We start from the raw sequence: 19,108 nt of genomic DNA, 5'->3' as shown, positions 1-19,108 counted from the left end.
CCAGGGGGAAGGGGGGGGGGTTCTTAAGGGGATATCATTCCCTTAAGCCGCCCCCTGTAGGCAGACAAGGTTCATGTTAACCTTTATGCCAGCTCACCTGGCTAAACAAGCTTATCTCTGCATGCCTAGCTTACCTAGCTCACTTAGCTAACCTAGGTCACTCAGTTGGCCTGCAATGTTTAAAGGTCAGGGGGCAGTTGACATGTTTCTGCTGTGCTTTTCCGCCGGGTGCTACCCTGCTGACAGCGCTGTGTATGTAATGTGATGTGACTAAAAATGACCACCGTGTGAATAACCTGAACCCCCCCCCTTCCCCCCCGCAGCCTTACAGCCCCCAGATTCACACAGAGTCAGCTCATTGTTCTCTTTGTGTGTGTTTATTTTAGATCAACCACAGTTTGATTTATCGCCAGACTGTCGCTTTAAGAGCTTTTTGTTGGTCACCTGATTGAGCTCTGTAGACTCTTAATGCTGATATTTAAAAATATGTATATATTTTGATAAATCATGTTTTTAATGAAGAATGTTATTTATCCAAAACTCTGCTGTTCTTAGTGACGTCATCAGCGTAATGTGTTTTATTTATTATGGTATGTGTTGTGATATTTTTTGTTAAACAGTATAAATGAAGCTATACAACTGTGTACATACTCCTGTGATTAAAGTGTTACTGTATTCAGTACATTAATATTACAGTTTAATGTAGAGAGAAAATAAATACTATCTTGCCTTCTGCTGTCAAGTTACTGTTTTGGAGATACATGTTTTCTTTGGACAGTGATTATGAAAGCATGCAGTTCAAGATGTTCTACACATATGCTTCATGAATATTAATAAATGAATGTTTTTCTATTATATACATATATATTCCACTTTATTAGGGTCCCTCTCTCATTTTCAGAGCAGTCTCGGTTCTTTGTGGTGTGGTTTCAACAAGGTGCTGAAATGTTCCTTTCCTGTAAAAATGAACGGATATTTGGAGGTTCCTTTTGGGTTCCTCAGCTTTCCACACTGACCGATCTCCATAAGGAGCCTCAAGGAAAAATTTTTGAACAGTGTGGTTCTCTGTGGAACTTAAGACAGCTGAGGCAAAATGCATGATGGAACCCAGTGAGCTCATTAGATGTTCCTGCAAGACATTGCCTTTTAGGGGTCCTTCAATGACTCCATTAACTACACTCTCAGAAATAAAGGTGCTAAACTGTCTCTGGGGCAGTTTCCCTCTTGTCACTGGGGTGGTTCCCTCAAGGGTCCATCTCAGTAACTTTAGTCAGGGAACTAAACTGTACCATAATCCACTGAAATGATATTTTCTAAGATGTACTGACTCCACACACCCCTTCTCATCTCCAGGCTTTTTGTTTTACTGCTGTGTTCCGCTTTGTTAGAACCCCAGCTCACTGTTTAACATTTAACAGGTTTAATGAGGAACTTGAAGCAGTTGGGTACAAAAAAAAAACAGGAAAAAAGTCCAAGTAAGACACAAATCCAAAACTCAGTGCTGAGTCAAAAAGCCAGAGACTTCATAACAAACAGAACAGAACAGAGAACAGTTAGAAAAAGACGAGGACGTGTAGCAAGAAAGCACTTCCTAGACTTCACAGTGAGATGAAGTTCGTCCATATGAAGCCCAATGATTAACACAAATGGTTGCGGGTCAGCTGAGAAAAATTAATAGTAGGGCGAGAGCGACCTCTGCAGGCACGGAGGGGAATGTTCTGGCATGAGGGTGATGATCAGCTGCACATTCATGCAGTCAATCTCCTGTTTCACCACATTCTCTTTTTTCTCCGCTCTAATTTGCAGCATATAGGGATCATGGATAGATGCTGGCCCTGTGAGGCCCCTGGACACAATAGTCTTTAGGGGACCCCAACAGTCCAACAGTAATGTGGAAAAAGAATGAGATGAAACAAAATGTCACATTTCTGTGCACTTTGATCACTATTAGGAATGTATTTTATTTTTGAATATGAACAAATGTTGCCTTATTCATGTGTGATATTCTACAGTCTGTGCTTTTTGTATGAAGTTTGAAGATTTTTATGTGAGATTTGAATCATTTTTATTTTCATTTCTTTCCAAACTGATTCCTACAGAACATCATTAACCAGTTAACTGAGAAGAAGTGATTGTCAAGCCTCTGTTGAAGTATCTGAAGAAGGCCATGTTGACGAAGCCCATGTGGTGGTGTTAAGCGTTCCTCCCAGGAACTGCCTTAGAAGGGCACTCCAGTTCAACCAGGTGTGAACCCGGTGACCCTCAGCACTGAACCACCGAAATCACAGCAGAAGATCTATGCGGGAGGGAGTCCTCAAGCTCTTTCAAGGTGGAGACACCCAGGATTCCTTGAGAATCTACCATCATCATTTTGTTTTGTTCATTTTGGTGTGTCTCCTAGTTTTGTTGGCTTATGTGATATAATGGCTCCCTATGACAGGGAGCCACTCGCACCATTCTCCCCCAAGGGACGAATAGTGGGCCCCAAATTTGGGCTTGTGCTCCCAAATTATAGTTTGGAGTCCACCCCTTTTTAAGGTGGGGGGCCCCATTGTTTGGCCCCCAACCACAGATTGGATGGGAGGGAGGGTTAAGCCAGAGGTTTGGTTTAGGCCCTAGGTTATGTTTGGGGTTTTAGAGTTAGGGCTAGTGCTGTACTTAGGCTTAAGATCAGGTTTAGGCTCAAGGTTGGTTTAGGGTTAGGTTTTAGGGCTTGGTTAAGGTTAGGCTTAGAGTTAGGTTAAGTTTCAGGGTTAGGTTTAGGGTTAGGGTTAGGGTTAGGGGAACATAAAATGACTTCCCCCATCAACTGTCATCAGACAGTTGTGGTTGGATAGGAAGACCAAGGGTAATGCACGGGCTGCCGCTTGTTAAGCAATGCCATCAGGCCTTCCAGTCCCTCTGTCTGGGAGTGAATCTCCTTTTATTTATTTATTTATTTATTTATTTGAAAATTGTTCCTAGTAGATATAGTTGCATTAGGGTTGTATTTACGTTTGATTCTTCCAACTGCATTGCAAGGCAAAGAACAAAGAGGTGAAGAGAGGGATGCGCCACTAGACTGAGCAGGGCACCCTCAAGGCCTGGCTTGGCCTATGTTTTTCACCTATTCATTCTCCTTCCCACAACAGCAAGTCAGAGAATGAACAGGTGTGGTACAGTATATTAATGAATTTTAGGACACATCATCAGTAGTGTACCCCAGAGTCATCGGGTGTTTCGGCCTTTAAACGCTATACACCCTCATCTGAGGCGGCCAGCCATAGGTTGCCCAATTCAGTTATGTATTTTGAATATATTGTATAAAAGCTAATGTATTTTTTATTTTTTTTTAGATAAATGCTGTTGTATTTTTGAGAATGCTATTTTTAGCCTTTTTTCTTTACAAAGGTGTACTTTTTATTGTAAACTGTGGTGTGGTGTGTGCTGATAGAAGACTGGGCATTCATTTAAGATCTGTTTGCCCCAGACCACCTTCCCTGCATGCTGTCCTAGTGGACCCAGAGAGGCTGAATACTTACCCCCTGCCCAACTGACCCTTTGTTAACACCGCTAGGTTGCCCAGATCAGCCAGACAAGGTCTGAGAATTTGGGCCTACTCTGGGTTAGGGTTGTTCATTAGGGTTAGGGTTAGGAAAATGATGACATGTAGGTCCAAAATTAAGGTTGGGATTATGTTTGGAGACGATTTCAAGAATGACACCAATCGATACCAATCGTATCACTGATTTCACCCCTTATGAAATGCTCACAGTGCTCCCCATGCCTTTAACATATCTCTTAGGGGGTACTAAAGGTCCTCAGCTCAAGTAATTACAAGCTTATTATGAATATGTAAAATGTTTGACTAAAATCCATAGAGAAATATTCAATGATGTGAAAGGTGCCACTGAGGAAAGAAAGTCAGATATTAGAGATCAGCTCAAACTAGTGCTACCCAGAGACTATGTCTACATAAGGGTCTTCAAAAGAGGCTGGACTGAACCAAGACGTGAGGATCCTTTCAAGGTGGTCTAGCAACTCCAACTGCGGTTAAAGTGGAGAACGAACCATTGTTCCTGAGCAACGCCTGTGCTGAAACCAGCGACTGAACAACCACCAGCCCAACAAGAACATGTCCAGATGATGACTCCCATGAGCCTGGACCAAGTGGAACTTCCAGACCCAGACAAGAGCCCATGCCCACTGAGAGACACCACCGGCACCACTGGACAGTGATGACGTGGACTCGGACATGGATGACACAAACATGAAAACACAATCGTCAACCTCTTGCTGTTGTCATTTGCTTTTTTCATCACTTGTGTTCTGCTGGGACTGACAGTGTGCATGTTCTACATGATATACAACCCTCCACACTGTCTGAAAAACGACTCATGTGCACACAATCAGATCCAGAACTCTCATAAGTGGATGAAAACAGCGGAACCGGAATACTCTCTAGCGTGCCAAACCTGGAACTTGACTAATGGCATGCACTGTGACAGTACTGTCCAATTACTAGCCAAAAAGTTTGCCATGGATTGCATGGGACACCGAATGAATTCAAGGTGTTGCATGAATGGACAGTGACAAAAGGAACATGCAAATGCAAATCAATCTTGCTGTTGTCAATGGTTTCCAGGTATTTCCAATTGTACATAAGAGCCTAATTATGTTGGACCAAGTGTTACACCTAGCAGGAAAAACAATGGGCTACAATGTGTTATCTCTTTTGCTACTCCTTAGTAATAATCACTCACTGCCAGCAGGTGATTCCTAGGTAATATATGGGGGCACGGGTACCAAAGCATATTTAAAAGACATTAAAGGGAAAATAAGAGGAATAGGGATTTTAAAAGCTGATCGATGTAAAGTTTCAATAAGAATGACAGTAGGAGCAAGGTGCGAGTTAATCCTCTGTCAAGGATATAAGTGTGAACCAATCATGTGTTATGAGATATTTAAGAGAAATAATTCCAAAGGAATTGTTATTTAAAACGGAATATGAGATGATGAAAATAGGACAAAAAGTTATAGAAGACACATTAGATGAGGCTAATCTGAAGAAAAAGGGATGGTTGTCACAGAATATGCTTCCCAAAATATGTTGTATCATTACTTACGCTGTACTGCTGAAATCAACATGAAGATTGTATAACTTGCCATTCCAAACATGTACCAACTATAGTGGCTATAGCAGGATTAGAAGTTTTTTTTTTATATTTTGATGTTTTATTCTATCCTTTAGTGACATTAGTTTGTGTTTTGGGAAATGTTATAATACATTGGCAAGTAAATATATTTGTTAACTATTTTAAGGGACTGGTTTGCTTTCAAGCTGATGCTGGCTACTGACATCCAAGAAGTTGGGTTCAAGACACCAGTTGCCTCTTTGGGGTTGAGAGCTGGGACTGGAATGGTCCAATTGTGGCTTTTTGGGCTTATTGGCTTTCTTGGGACACTTGGTATATGGGACTTGAAGAGCCTGTATAGCAGCTCTGAGGAGCTTAATACCCAGGAAGACTCGGATTTGCCATGCCTTATGCAGCTATGCTCACTTCCTATACAAAAAGTTCAGACTGATATCTGGGCTAATAAATTTATAGTGAGTTTAGCAGTTTAATTTACATTGCCTGACAGGTTCCAATACACAAACAATGATCATTTAAGGAAGAAAATGACTATTTCTTTTTTTATTTTATTTTTATTTTGAGTTTTCTTTTACTTTGAACTACTTTGCTAATGGATTTGATTTTTGGTTTGTTTTTAACTGTACTCTTTGATTTTATTAATTTTTCTTCACTTATTTTGATATTATTTTACTCATTCAACATTTATAATATGTAATTCAGCAATACTCACTGTTTGGTACATTGAACATATTAATCAATTATAAGGTTCACGGTAAACCATGAAAAGGGGGGAAATGACGGAGATTTTGAATAAATATTCCTTTAATCAGTAATCAAATAGATTAGATGTTGTAATCAATAACCAAATAGGAAGCATTGCTTAACACAGAATATTAATTCTCCCACAGAGGGTCGGCCTTAGTCTGTCTGCATAGGAGATTCTAGACACAGGAGAGCAGCTTAGAGAATGAGCTAATATCAAAATTTGAGGACTAAAGTGGGGGGATATCAATCTACTCCAGATAAATGGTATATAAACTGTTGTTTGGAACACTATATTTGGATTTACACTGTATATGCAGTTGGATCTCTCGAGACCCTGTGCCACCTGATGCTGATATAAAGAAGAAGCCTTTTTCCCTCTTCCACAAACTCAGCTTCTGAAGACTCTTTCTTTTTTGGCGTCTTTTGACAACTTAGACTTCAAATAGTTATTAGTGAAAGTGTTTCGCTGGCATTAAAAGATCTCTTTTTATTCATAATATTATGTTGGAGGCCTGGGGTTGGAAGGGATAGCCTTTGGTCCCGACAACTTCCTGAGTGAATGATCAAGGTACTCTTTTCACTGGATTTGTAGTGCTGAAGTCTGTAAACTTCTGAAGGTGAACTGGAAATTTCACTGTCCATACAGAGTACAAGCTTCAGGACAATTGTGTCCAAACCGTGTCATCAAAGAGCAGGTGACTAAACTCCAGGCCAATTCGTCATGGTGAGGAAACATGACAAACAATCTCTAGGTCCTAGATGTGATGATCTGTATTAGGTTCTTCTGATTACTGACTCACCGCAACCCAGAAGGATAAGCGGTTTAGATGATGTATGTATATGTATGTATGATTACTGACTCAGCAGTGAAGTTTGAGGGAAAGAAAATGTGTATTCCCGTTTCTCAGTTTAAGGTTGTGCCTGCTCCTCAGAACTGAGTTTTAGGGTGAGTAGGAGAGGAGGTGGGTCATGTACAGAGCCTCAAGGAAGAACTATGATTTCTGTTATCATAGGGGATACTCATGAGGTGAAGATATCTCCACACTGGGCATTACCATGACAGCCTCCTCGGAGGGACAGACAGTTGGGAGCAGCAGGTAACCTCACATAATCACAGAATGAAAAACCTCCAAACTTTGATGATGAATAGTTTGCTGCATATATTTCCTTTGTGTATTCCACACAGAAGGTAGGCGGTGTCCCCATCCACCCAGAACATCACACTGACATTAGAAGCCTAAGCCACAACACCCAAAGAAACGAGCATATCTTCCACATGATTTGCAGAATCTGCAGGAACTGAATGTGTCTTCGGGACTATCTGTACAATTTATTGGAGATGAGTGTACCTTTAGGACAATCCTGCTCAAGCAACTGGCACTGTGGAGTTCACTAAAACAACATGTATGCATTACAAATTCAAACACTGTGCACGATCATAACAATGGTCTATGGTGTAAATGCATGGGATTGCACACACATATTCAGTGAAGATGTGACATCACAACATGCAGAAGCAAAGTTTCCAAGGCTTATACAGATGTACACATGTGACACCACTTCACTTCCCACAACAAACGTTTTTGAACTTATTACGATAAGATAAGATAAGATAAGATAAGGTAATCCTTTATTAGTCCCTTAATCCTTTATTTATTACCCCAGTTGCTTTCCTTGGTGTATTGAAAACAGAGGTAAATCACCTTCTTTAGGTGAGATTCCCAAACAGTCATGTGCTCAAATCTATGTCTTCGGAAAGCGAGGGTAATGTCTACAGACACTCACCAAGATCATCATTGAAACTGCCTTCTCAAGCCACTCTCAAAGAGCCTGTTGATGACGAAGACTGTGTACAAGAAGATGCTCAGTGGCTGGCCTTGACTCATTTATGTCATCTACCTGCACCAGTAGGAACATACTGGCTCTGAACCACAGCATGATCTGATTTGCCCTCTAGATTCAGCGACTGATGTACTCTTGCATACCTATTTCCATCCAAGAGAAGTAAAAAAGAAAAGCTAAAACTCACAGCTGGTAGCACTGACCAAATTGGCACCTGTTTTCCTGGTTTAACCTGTCAACAAGCTCTGCGGTCTCACATTCTAGGGGCAACGATTCTCTCCTATGGCATCATACAAGTCCTAGATCATAGATGGACCAACTGATTAATGACACTGTTTTTGTTCTGAGCAACATCAGCATAGCCTTGTTTAGTAGTAGGCCCTGTATGCTGCACTGACTGAATAAATTGTAGGGAAGATATCTCAAAAGTCCTCACCAACTTGCACAATTTGACCAGGTAGTAGCCATGAACAACCCTGATACTTCACTACATGAACTTCTTGGACATTTTTGGCGTAATGTTATGGAGACAGGCATTGTCCTACTTTGCACTGCATTTTAAATGTTTGTTCAATCAAGCCCCCAAAACTCTTCACCCATACTCTCCTTTCATATTCTCATTTTCATCCCCCTTAACCCCTCGTTAACCTCGTCCTCTCCCTCCACCTTAATCTTTCACCTTCATGTTCCCACTTCTTCTTCTTGCCCCTTCTCATGCTCCTCTTCTTCCTCATTCCTCCTCCAAGTTCTCAATGTGTATGAGGTCCTCCCAAAATATTTCTTGCTAGACTGATGATTGACTGTTGATCGATCAAGCCATACCCGCACATTATTTACACACTGTATGTGTAAATAAACTCCGGTCAGTGCTGCAGCTCCAGTCGCCTGACTCTTCCTGCCAAATTTCTAACAAGGCACATTTGATAAATGTAAAAGTGATGATGACACCTGCCAATATGTCATCACCGTCTCTTGTTACGAGGCGCTACAGTACATGCCCTGAGAAACGAGACTGTGACAAATGCTAAATTTTTTTTTTTAGGCTGAGAAAGCGAAACACATACAGTATGCACCCGTGTTGCTAAAATGCTGTTAGAGTACTGAGGAAGGCAGTATGCCAAAACACATCTGTACTGTCTGTGAGCTAAAAATGAAACAAAAACAAGGCTTATGCAAAAGTTGTGGCACATTATGTATTTAATGTTTTTCCCCAATATGTTAAAATCAGCAAAACATAAAGAAATTTGCACTAAAATTAGCAGACAATTGCCAACCGTCATATGCAGACCTTCAGTTTCTGGCCCTCCTTTGTGACAGCTGTCATTCTTTCAATTAATCTTCCATGTTAAAAAATATATATTTTACCTCTTAAGCTGATGCACAGTTCCTCATAAAGGAATATTTTGGGCAAGTTTATTAATGTTCTTTACCTAAATATGAGCAAAATAAAAACAGAATAAGAGAATAAAACAAATCAACGGTATTTAAATAAAAACAAGATGTCAAAATAGCATTAGATATTACGTAAAAAAGATATTAGCATAAATTAGAATGAAATTAATCTAGAGTAATTAACACAGAGTAAATGGAACAGGCCTTTGAAAATGGCCCTGTGAGTCTGACAGCTCATCTGACAGCTTTTGCACTCAAGCTGACTGCAGTGTAGGAGCTACCTGAAGAAATTATACCTGAAGAAATTAACGATCCATCTGGACTTGAATCACATGATTTTACATTCACATGTTGCTGAGGTCACAAGGGCAGACTGCAGGGTTCCATGTAATTTTGCTCATTATCTTTTAGAGCACAAATGAGCTACTAGGCAGGCCTGTGCCCAGGTTCTGTTCACTATTCTATTCTTCCAAACTTTTGTATACAATTTTAATGATGTTCCTATCTGTGGTACTTACAGTGTTATCAGCTGACTTTATACCACAGCACAGGCAACTGACCTGGAACAGGGCTGTATCACTAACTGAGCATATTTTGGCGTGGCACAGGAGAAGAGTAAGCAGAGGCCATATTTCTGCTCCAAAATGCTCTTTTATTTAGATTATTTAGAAATACTGCTTTGTTAATAAAAAAGAACTCCAGTATATGGCATCACTTGTAATTACAATCTCGTTGGACTCACTTGACTGAATTATTCATTATTGTGTGCATTATGGTGCACACAAAAAGATTTCCGAATATTTTCTATACAGTTAATGAATTACAGTACTTACTAAGTAGAAATCATAGTGAAATCTGCCAAGGCTCATCCTTCTATTGACCTACATTCAGATTAATTCAGATTCAATAATTCAGATCTCTTTTTGCTTTTATCTATTTAATGTTTTGGTTTGGCTTCATACTTTAGCCAGCGTAGCTTTAATTTTTCATTTATTTCTAGTTAATATTAGTCTTAAGAATCAACCCGTAAAGTCAGTATATAAAAAAATCTTCCTTTTTATGTGTAGAAATGTAAATGGTTCTTTCCACTTCAGAGTTTTAAATCAACCATTTTTTTTTATCTATGGCCATTTGTCTATGGCCAGACTGTCTGAAGGGAGATACAGAGGTTTGAGTAATGCTACCTTCACTCTCAGACTGTGGTCATTTAAAGGAGAGCTGTGTGCACTCTTTTAAAACAGCTACCTATAAATCCAGTGTGCATTGGTCATTAAGGTAGATTAAAGTTTCTGAATGAATTAAGTGATTATTGTTCATTCTTTAATTGTGAGTCTCTATATTGTTGGAAATGGAGTGTGAAGTTCATGGCTCTCCTGTTTGAGAGCCCCCCCATGTTCCAATCTCAGAATGAGGGCAGTGCTAACACATCTGATTGTGTTTGAAATTCATTTGATGAGAGAGTGTAGACTGACCGAGTGACGTCCTAAAGAGAGCTGTGTGAAGGTTATTAGAAGATCTTGTGGAGTAATGAGAAACCTGAAAGTTGTACTGAAAACTGTTTTCAGAGAAGTCGGGAAGAAGATTGTGTGTAACACAGAAAATAAACCGACAGATTTGAAAACAGTTCATTTCACACACATTAAGTGAACATTGTGGAAATGTGGACGAGAGTTTAGATGATAATCAGCTGAAGTGACCATTATAACAAAGAGCTTCTGAAGAATATAAACACCTGATGTTACTGTTTGAAAGTACTGATGCAAATAATATTACAGTGAGAGAGGGAGGATAAATCAGTGTGTAACACAAGTTCAGAGGTGTCTTTGTGGCAGTATTTGATTCTTCTGAATATTTTTGCTATTTTATTCGAAATTAAGGAAGCACAGTTTGTCATCAATATATATACCAAGAGATTTAGTACAGTGGACTTGAGTTAAAATGTGACTAGACACACAGACTGCCCTTCTAGTTTTTTCTAGGCTGAAAAGCATGCCTGAACTTTTTGATGTTGAGGGATAATTTATTAGCTTTAAACCTGTAATTAATATTTGTTAGTTCTGAATGTATAGAAGAGATTAATTTATGACTATCTTTTTCAGATAGGAAAGTTTTGAAGACATTCTTTGCTGCCAAGTGAAGATTATTAACAAATATTAAAATAATAGGGTCCCAATATTGACCCTTGAGGAACTCCACAGTCTGTATTCTTTAGACTGGAGCAGGAGCTCTGCCTTTAGACACACTGTTTTCTATGTGATAAATCTAACTCCACATTTTAAATGCCACAGTACGGTAACTTCTGTTGCAGGTACTGTGATTATCTACAATAAATTCCTTATTGCAAAATAAACAGAACTAATTTTATGAATTTTTGTTTGGAGGCCAAAGGATTGGTCGTCTCTCCATTGTCATAACATAACTGAATTTGTAGAGATTCAGGACACATTCTGAATAACAAGTGAGATGTAAATTAAGACCCATCATAATATTTCCACATCGTGTTGTCATTCTTAAGTAGAAGTGCTGCATTTGGTCATTGCTGAGTAAAAAACTTAATTGTGTCAGTAATTGGAAGATACTGATGTGTCTAAACTTGCTTCTGCTGTCCCTGTTTCAGTGAAGTGTCTGTCCTGTGGCCAAGAAACATTTCCTTAGGCTTGACGAGGTGAAATTTCTCTGAAAAGTGCTGATTCATTTTAAAGGTAGAGTCATTTTGATCAAATTTGACCTCAATTTTTTCAGACTCCCTCATTAATGACTGAACAAATTCACTGTCACATGGTGCCCATGTATTACTCAGTAGGCCAAATTCTGACTTTTATTTCATGAAATCTAAGCGATAATGCAGACACTCTCCCTTTAAGCCAGGTCTAAATTAGGCCTAGGTTTCTGCTTTTGGGGAGCGTCTAAAAATAGAGATATTAAATGTACATAAAAACATGCTTGTGCTTTGTTCTACCTCTGTATGTATATGTGTGTATTATATATATATAATATATTCATATTTATCAAGGAGTTTATTTAGGAAATAAGTGCTACAGCTCTCAGGCACGTCACCGATGAAACTCGGGCGCCATCATGTGGTCAAACCATGAGCCAGCAGTTCAGCATTTACGATAAGGAGCACAGGATGGCGCCCGAGCTTCATCAGTGACGTGCAGCACTTATTTCATTCATAAACTCTCTGAAAAATATGTGTATATTGTATATAACACGTATATATTCATAGGTTTTAGTATTATATTGTTATTCTTACAGAATTTCTATTCCATAACAGTGTGTTTCGTCACATTTACAGCAGCCTGGATGAATCCACTTTGACTTATGATTATGAAATATCAGAGAAAACACACAGAGCAAATACTGCCCTGAAATAAACAACACTCGGATTATTATAACTACTATTATTACCATCGTCATTATTAGCAGTAGTGTTTCAGCTTTCAAAATCACACTTTAACACAAAACGTTAAAAAATGGTCCAAAGTAACAAAAGAAAGACAGAAAGAATAAAAGATATTTTTCAATTTCAATACAATTCATATAATTTAAGAAAATATTTAATAATTAAAAGTGGTTCATCTGGGCTGCTGTAAATATAAAGAAACACTCTTTTATGAAGTAAGAATTCTGTAAGAATAATATAATAACAAAATGTATGAACATGCATGTGTGTGTATTATATCCAATATATAATATATTCATATATATGAGAGAGTTTATGTACGAAATAAGTGCTACAGCTCTCAGGCACATGTCACTGATGAAGCTCGGGTGCCATCGTGTGGTCAAACCATGAACCATCAACTCCGAGAAAGACCGTACGACTCCTTACTGTAGATGCTGAACTGCTGTATGGGATGATGTGGTTTGGTTGGTGTAATTACTCTGAAATTATTTTATTTCATTTCATTTCATTATTTTATCTCATTTTATTTACTTTCCATTTTATTTACGGAGCCTTACAAACACGGTAACTCAAGAAGTCACTCAGCTACACTGTGTCTCCACATTTTACCAAAATATCTCTTGTTCTACTACTTTCAGGTTCACATTTTGACCACACGATGGTCTTTCTGCACTGTGTTTTCTATGAGCAGCACATTAATAACTAAACAACATATTTAGCGCTGCTATTATACAGTCTGATTTTAATAAAGCAACCCTTTACATTCAGATATAAATGAGGTTATAAACATAAATATATAAATGATATAAAACTAAGAAGACATTTATTTAACAGTTAAATAGTAGTTTTACAGATCAGATCTCATCAGTTTAAAAACTGTTTTCATTGTGAGAAGCAAAACATTTAGACTTATAAAAGTGAAAACAGCTTAATGGAACAAAAATTATGTTTAATACTTAACTGGTTATGATTGTCACAAATTTGGGGAAAAAAGAAAAAACATTTCACTGCACTCCCATAAAAAGCTTTGCACTTGAAGGGGAACTCTTCATAATGCATAATGAAATGGTGGAGATGTAAGGAGAGCGGCTCAGAGTGGTTTGGTGTGAAATGCTCCGTTCTAGATAAACTTACTGAGTCTTGTTCTCAGTGGTGCTGATAGGAACCAGACATCTGAAAAGGGTTAATGACTCTGAAAGCTCCCTAACAAAGTTGTTCCATGAGATAGTTGTGCATGTGCTGCCTGATGTCTGACTCACTCTTTTAGGAGAGTTTTGTGATGAAGTTTTGGATTTAATTTTTTTTTTTATTTTAATCCATTCATGGTGGAGGGATACATGCAGGGTGCTGTGAGGCAAAATAGTCCCCAAAGAAAACTTACTATTTCAGATTTTCCATTGTTTTCCATCATCAACCTTCCATATAAACTCACATAGAAGACTCTGTCTCCTATTGAACATGTATGAAGAGCATCATGAAGAGCAGAATCAGACAATAACAACCACAGACTGTTGAGCCAGAACTCCATGACTTCTAAGCATGAATGGGCAAAAATTCCACTTACAAAGCTGTAACAATTATTATCGTCATTAAAAAATTAAAAAGTGCTATTAAAAGGGAAGACAGTGTAACAGAGTGGTAAACTTACCTCTGTCCCAGCTTTTTTTGAGTATGTTGCATCAAATTCTAAATTAACTTTAAATAAGTTGGTCAGTGAAAACATTGGAAATCTTTTCTTTATACTTTTGTCAGTTAATATACTGTAGATTCAAGAGAATTAACAAATCACAGATTCTTGTTTTTATCTCATTTTACAAAACGTCCCAACTTTTCTGGAAATGCGGTTTGTATTTTGAGGATTAGGACTTTAATTATATGCAATGCTCTCATCAAATATCTCACAGAATGACATCACTGTTCCTTCTCACTGTCCACTCACCCTTAACCATCACTACACAAAAGTTTACAGATCCACTCTGAGAAAAATGACGGTCATCTGAGGAGGCATCCATAAGGAAGACAATCCCATAACTCCAGGCTTTGGACACTGTAGGATCTTTCAGTGATCTTGTTAGCTATCATTAAAGCAGTGACCACTGCTTCACTTGTGAAAAAAGAAAATCAAACATTTCTCTGTTTTAGCCTGTAACCTGACGCATCCTGTGGACTTCAATCAATCTAGCCTGCATATCATTATAATGTAAAATGCAAAGAATCTGAAATCATGATAACTGTTGTTGTTCCTGTTATCATCTGTAATTGTAATATTAATATCTGAATTAGCTGATCAACTGGAAGTTACTGACTTGTGATGACTGGTTTTCTCTGCTCTATGTCATTGTAACTCTAACCTATAGGACTTTGTTGTCTGATAATGAGGCATAATGAGCAGCAGTCTGATGATTTAGTCTTTATGACAAATTTCTTGAAATCATCTTGAATCAAATATGTGAAGCTGTTGCGATGTGTAGCTGTAGCGTATGTGTAGCTTTTGCAATTTTTCTGACCACTATTGCAATATCAATTTAAATGCTATTATCTTCTATGAAATTAATTTACTTTCATTTTGTTTTTTTGGCCAAGACGACCAGAATATCCCCTTTTTCTGGCTTGAGGTACTGGAACACTGAGTGAGCAAGACAAGTGGTTATCACATACACAGCACATGTGTTGGTAAAACTCATCTACAGGCAGTTCACAAGCTCTGCATGATTTGTTGAAATTTCCTCATTTAAACCTTGTTAATATATATTTTCTATAATAAATATTGCAGTTCTTGTGATTTGAATATAAAAGTGGTTAATCTTTCAGGCCAAGCTGTAGCACAAACAGTACCATTCCAGCCTTCATACAGCATCATTACTTCATTTTCTAATGTTATGTGAACATAACCAAAAACATATCTTGGTCGCGTCCCTCTGCTTGTAGGAATCTTTTGAAGACGTTGGAACACAGCAAAATGTGTCCCTGATGCAGCACTGAACGGAGGTTTTCTGACCTTGTCAGAAGTGACAAAAAAAAAAAACAAAACAAGAAAAAGCACAAGAAACAAAACAAGAGTTAAAATTGTAATTGCTGTTTAAGTAGAGCTCCCAAACATTTTCACTGGGTTTTTCATTACTACCCTAGTCAGGTTGATAACAATAATCACAAGCAGCTCTTTGTACTTCTATGAAGAGCTACATCTTTCACCTTTACCGTTACTGCCAGGTTAGCATGCAGTCCGAGGGCCACTCAAGATGCTCTGTGAACAGTTGAGCTCTGATCAGTCGAAGAACGTTCTAGAGTACGTAAGTGCGTTTCGTGAGCATCTACATCACACCTCTAAAATCGCTGCCAGGCCACAAGGGGTGCGAGCTAAAATGAAAAGTCGGTTTTGTTAAAAATTTCTATGTCATGAATTTCCGGCTGGTAATCGTGTTTTCGTTTTCTTGCCAGTGCCTGGTTCTGCATTACACGAGGCATTTTCTGGCCCGTATGAGATTCAGTCCAAGCTTAGTGACGCAGATTACGTGGTTAAAACTCCGGATCGAAGACGAAGTTCACGTGTGAGTCATGTTAACATGTTAAAGCCATATGTTTGCCGTGACCCAGCAAAAAGTGATGCATCGTCCACGAAAAGCATGCCAGGTGTTGTGCCGAATTCCGACTCCCCGGCAGAATCTGATTCCTGCACATAGACATGTGGACCTTACGGACTGCACTCAGGATTTCTTAGGTTATTTCTGTGTGTAAATAACGCTTTATCTTTCATTTTCCTTCACAGCGAACAACACAACAGGATCTAAAGCCAGCTGATGCCAGCAGCTAATAAAAACTAGCTTCCTTGTTTGGGAATACAGCTACAGTTAACAATGGACTCTATATTACTGTTCACTTGCTAGGTAGCAGAAAGCTAGCTAGCTGGCTAACAGGCTAATGCTACATTAATAGAAGACAGACTTCAAGTTTAAGCCGTTAAAGAAAGCGTTAACTTTAAAAAACTGACACATATAAGTGTTACTTACATGTCTGTTAACTACGAGCTAAAGACGTCTGAATTTAAACTAGAGCTGACATAAAAAAATCCCAAATAGCGCTCAGCTCAGAAACCTAACGTTAGCTAGCTCGCGTTAGCAAGATTAACAGCTAGTATTAACTTACCATGGGAAGGAAAAGGCAGAGATTTTTTTGGAGAAAATTGTCCTAAAAAACAAATCTAACGTTAGTTGTACTGCTTTTTATAGGAACATGAAATATATAAACAATACAGCTTAATGAATTGCAAATATGAATTAATATAGCTACAGATTAAGATAACTCACCTCAAACGACTGACCGGCTGCTGAAACCGTTAAACGGAAAAAATTTAAATGCAGCTCGAGCGCCTCTCTCTGGACCAGCATCGGCAGGGAATCAGTCTATACAGCACAAAGAACCAAGTCGTGACCCGAACCCGTTCCAAAGCCGGACCAAATCCGCAAAAGGGATCTACCGGGGGAAAAGCAGATCCAGATCGGAGTCGCTTGCTATCTGGGTATGTGTTGTCAGGCTCGTCTGTTCTGTTTGGTTCTAAATTAGAAATGTTCTCAGCGTTTGATCCAGTGGCTCCCATAATTGCAATCTTGTGCTAAACGCCTCAGAATCAGAATACTTTATTGATCCCAGAGGGAAACTGCAGTTATTACAGTTGCAACCATTTATGTAAAAGAATATACACTCACATAATAATTTAAATACAAAAAAGAGAAATTTGCAATATATACATGTTTAAATTCTTACGAATACAGTAAAGTGGCAGTGGCTGTGATAATAAATATGAAGCATATTGTATAAAGCAGTTCAAATTATTGAGTAATTGCACAAATAATGTAATTTTTTAAAAATTATTATTATTATTGCACATATGAACAGTACAATTTAGTATTGAGTATTGCACAAATTAACCATAGTGTCACACATTGAGGGAGAAGTTATAGAGTTTGATGGCCACAGGTAAAAATGACTTCCTGTGGCGCTCTCTGGTGCATTTCGGTAGAATGAGTCTTGCACTGAATGTGCTACTATGTCTCATTACTGTGTTGTAGAGTGGGTGGGAGCCATTGTCCATAATGGCCTGCAGCTTAGACAGCATCCTCCTCTCCGACATTGCCATGAGCGAGTCCAGCTCCACACCCACAACATCACTGGCCTTGCGGATCAGTTTGTTGAGTCTGTTGGTGTCTGCCACCCTCAGCCTGCTTCCCCAGCATGCAACAGCAAAGAGGATAGCACTCGCCACCACAGACTCATAGAAGATCCTAAGCATAGTCCGGCAGATGTTGAAGGACCTCAGGCGCCTCAGAAAATAGAGACGACTTTGGCCCTTCTTGTAGAGGGCGTCAGTGTTCTTAGCCCAGTCCAGTTTATTGTCAATATACACTCCCAGATATTTGTAGTCCTCCACAGTGACCACACTGATCCCCCTGATGGACACAGGGGTCACCGGAGCCTTGTCCCTCCTCAGGTCCACCACCTTTGTCTTTGTCACGTTGAGCTGCAGATGGTTCAGCTCGCACCATGCGACAAAGTCCTTCAACCGTCGCCCTGTACTCATTAGCATCACCCCTGCTGTTACATCCAACTAGTGCTGAAACATCAGAAAAGTTCTGAAGGTGGCAGGTCTCTGTGCTGTAGCTGAAGTCTGTGGTGTAGAGGGTGAAGAGGAAGGGAGAGAGGACAGTTCCCTGTGGGGCTCCAATGTTGCTGACCACTCTGTCCGACACACAGTGCTGCAGGCGTACATACTGTGGTCTGCCAGTCAGGTAGTCAACAATCCAGGACACAAGGGGGGCATCTACTTGCATTGCTGTCAGCTTATCACCCAGAAGAGCAGGCTGAATGGTGTTCAAATGCACTGGAGAAATCAAAAACACGATCCTCACAGTGCTGGCTGGCTTATCTAAGTGAGCGTAGGCTCGGTTGAGCAGGTAGATGATGGTGTCCTCAACTCCCAGGCGGGGCTGATAGGCAAACTGGAGGGGGTCCAGAAGTGGCTGGACCATGGGCTGGAGCTGATCCAGGATGAGCCTCTCCATGGTCTTCATGACGTGGGACATCAGCGCCACTGGCCTGTAGTCCTTGACGTCACTGGGTCGTGGCGTCTTCGGAACAGGAACAATGCAGGACGTCTTCCACATCATAGGGACCCTCTGGTGACGCAGGCTCATGTTGAAGACATGGTGCAGTACTCCACAAAGCTGGGTGGCACAGGCTTTAAGCACCCTGGGAGGGATCCCATCAGGGCCTGCAGCCTTGTTTGTGTGGAGTCTCTTCAGTTGTCTTCTCACCTGATCAGCAGTGAGACTCACTGTAGAGGTGACGGGTGGGGGAGGGGTGGAGGTGTGAGCTGTCACAAGAGGGGGGCAGGCTATCAGGAGGGGGATGGAGGGTGAGTGGAGTAGGCTGCTGAGGACCAGCAGCAGAGGAGTCAGGATGGGGGAGGACAGAGCCTGCAGTATCAAATCTGTTAAAGAACAAATTTAGCTTGTTGGCCCCATCCACACTGCCCTCTACTCCTCTGTTGTTGCTGGACCTGAAGCTGGTGATGGTCCTCATTCCACTCCAG

This window comes from Colossoma macropomum, unplaced genomic scaffold (genome assembly GCF_904425465.1).
Source record: "Colossoma macropomum unplaced genomic scaffold, Colossoma_macropomum, whole genome shotgun sequence".
NCBI classification, from domain to species: domain Eukaryota; kingdom Metazoa; phylum Chordata; class Actinopteri; order Characiformes; family Serrasalmidae; genus Colossoma; species Colossoma macropomum.
Note: the sequence above shows the minus strand (reverse complement) of the source record.